The sequence below is a fragment of the Falco cherrug genome, chromosome 2 (assembly GCF_023634085.1).
Source record: "Falco cherrug isolate bFalChe1 chromosome 2, bFalChe1.pri, whole genome shotgun sequence".
In the NCBI taxonomy this organism is placed as follows: Eukaryota; Metazoa; Chordata; class Aves; order Falconiformes; family Falconidae; genus Falco; species Falco cherrug.
In genome coordinates, this window is record NC_073698.1 from 67,239,363 (window position 1) to 67,242,715 (window position 3,353).

Here is a 3,353-nt window from a genome sequence, read left to right on the forward strand (position 1 = left end):
GAGAAGCCCCAAAATCTTTAGCCAGAATTCACTCTGGTACTTATGCAAAAGAATTTCAAAAGATTGATTTAAATAACTTCAGTGCAGTGTGAATTACTATATCAGGCAGACCTCGGTGGCTGATGCTGAACACTGAACAGTATCTTAGGAATAGCTGGTACACGTCTTCCATTCCATATCCTCACTGATACATTCTGGCTTAAGAGTATGTGCTGCTTTTTATCCACTCTTCACTTTTATACACATAATGCAAATTCTGGTCACTGTCTGACACTAAATTTCTGCCTCCTGTCCAGCCACTTTGATCTGCGTTCTCTCAGTTGGGAAAAGGGACCGGATAGGAGATGGACTGTAACATGACAATCCTTGGGCTTCCCTGAAAGATGTTTTTTGGACTTGGGTTTGTGAATGAAATAACACAGATTTCCTCCCATGGTTCACAAAACAATTTTAGTTAGGGTAACAGCATGAGCAGTGAATTTGCAAGAAGTAAGGACTGCAAAAGTCTTATGCAATGAAATACAGCAATGTACAGCAAAATACCACAGCACTAACACTGGAGAAGTGAAGCCATGTGAAAGAATAAATCTCATAAAGCATAACCACAAACATTCTGTCTCTGGTCTTGTAGAAAATGGTCTCTTCTCTTCCCTTCTCCCTTTGGACCCTTGTCTAGCAGTAGATAGTGTATCTGAGATAGTATATGCAAAGCTTGCAATACAAGATACTGTACAAAATTCACGCTAAAACTACAGCTCCACAAAGCCCAAGAATTTTGACATTACTAAACTATGTGAAGTGAATCAAATGAAAAACAAACTGAAACATATTTTTTCAGCACACTGATGGGTTCATACATTTCCTTCCTGACTGATGCTGAGAAATATTGAATTGCAAATTCTATTTGCCTTCACATTTAGATCTTTTTATGGTTTCACTGTACATAAAGTTTTTCACAGGGAGAAAGAAATACCACAACTGAATCTTTTAAGAATTTCAATTTTGTATTGTAAGCGTACATAAAACCAGAACAGATTGTTGTGACATGGTTCTGAGATACCTTATTGCATTAGAGCAGGGGTCCTCAAACTTTTTAAACAGGGGGCCGGTGCGCGGATGCAGTGGCAGGCAGTCATCTGCAGCTGCTTAGTTTCGCCCCCCAACCCCCGGCGGGGTGTCTGCAAATACCGGGGGCTGGACTGAGGACCCTGGGGGGCCATATCCAGCCCGCGGGCTGTAGTTTGAGGACCCCTGCATTAGAGTGTTAGAATTTTGTAACCAAGGTCATGTGGGCAGAGCTCTGTTCATTTTAGGCTCCCTGAGGGCACTCAGTTTAGTACCTAATTATCCAGTTTCAGCAAGATCAGGAACAAAACCAAAATGAAATGTACAATGAGTTAAACCATAAAGTCTTTAGGCAGGTAAGCTCCAATCTGAAGGTCCCTTCAGATGCAAGCGCAATTCTAGTCTTCCACTGTTGTATATTCACAAAGATTAATGTTCCTGCAGTATTTCTTCCTCCCTCATCACTCCCCTTGTTAATAGCATGTAATCAACTTTTTAAATTAGGAATTTTTTTTTCTAAATTAATTTAGAAAAAAAAAAGAAAAAATTACCTATTTTTAGTGTGGTCATAAAAGGAAATAAAGGTCATGGAGTCATGTTCTGTATTTGGTGCTCCCATTAAGGGCCAGGTTTACTGACTATTAGACACCAAAAATTCCCCTAGTAGGGGTAAGGAGGCAGGGAAAGGATGAGGAGAAACAGACACTGGAAACAGGGCTACTTCAGTTCTGTTGTGCACAGAATTACTTGTTTCTCATGTTTTCATTGACAGACGGTCTTATTAGACACAGTTTTCATCCTGAATAAGATTACTGATTAGGAAAAATTTCTTCACTGAAAGGGTGGTCAAGTATTGAACAGGCTGCCTGGGGAGGAGGTGTCTAAAAAACACATAGATGTGGTGCTTAGCAGCATGGTTTAGTGATGGACTTGGCAGTGCTAGGCTAACAGCTGGACTTGATGATCTCAAAGGTCTTTTTCAACTTAAATGATTCTATGATTCTATGACTGTAGCACTTGTGCCTTTGAAGAGTTAATTACAACTACATCACTGAAAAGTACCTTTTCCTGTGCCCCTTCAGGAAGTGAATGACTAAGGCTGGCCTTGGACCATGTCCCTGGGTTTCTCTCCTTGAGGCTTTCTACACCTCCAAATCATCCTGAAGCTGCTACATTCTCCAGAAATTACAAGCCGAGTTAAAGCAAAGTCACCGCCGTATGAGTCAAAGCAAGACTATCAGTCCCCTAAGCCTATTTCTGACACCTCAGAGAAACAAATTGTTATGTGCAATCTGGGGGACAAGTGGGTACCTTTCTATCAGGCTGTGTCCCCAAAATCTGCCTGGAATAGTTGATGTCATATGAAGGCTTGAACCTCCTGTAAGAGAATTATTTAAACTTCACATCACATTTGTGCAGTCATCTTTTTACACAACTTGTTTATTCAATCAGTCACTAGTTTTATGCAAAATGTAGTTCACTAAAGAAAGACACACTCTTTAATCCTCTTATCCTCTATCATGGCCCAAGCCCTTCCAAGTTTACTCAAAATACTATCTGACAACTGTGCTATGTGCCACCTCACAACCTACGCTTATCTTTCCTTGTGCAGTAAAGGTGTACTTAGCATAGTCCTTAGCAGTAACACCTTTTTATAATGCTTATCACTGATACACCGGGGCCCTCTATTCAGAGCAGCTTTGCTGCTGCCAGTCACTGGCAGAAAGACCGCACTCCAGGAGCAAATACTTATTTCTCCACAAGGCAGAACAGAGAGGTTTATTTCTTGCTGATTGGTATGACAGTTCTCATTGCCTAAACCACCCTTACAAGAGTTGGCCATCTGAGAGGGATCCGTGTTTCTTGCTTTTGCAACAGCCCCTCTGACTGACTGCAGAGGCACAGAGGTACTTCATTTAAAAACACTGACTACTTGCAAGACTGTACCCCATTAATTCCCAGCAAGGGTACCCCTGAGCTGTGGGCACTGAGTAGGACGTCTATGGCACTAAAGATACCCTCTCGTGCCTCTTTCCAGCCAGTGTGAAGGTGGCCTGCCAGGCATATCATGCCTGTCAAGATTCCCGCTCAGTAGGGAACAGACAGGCTTTTCCCTCCTCTGCCCCACAGAGAGGCAGGCTCGCTATGGCTAGGCAATGCAGTGCTGCAGACTCTCCTGCTGTCACCTGGCATGCCACATACGGCTGGCCAGTGGGTGCTTAGATCTGTCCCCTCGCGTGGCACCATTCACCAGCCACGCTCCCTGCCTCCTGACCAGACGCAGAGAT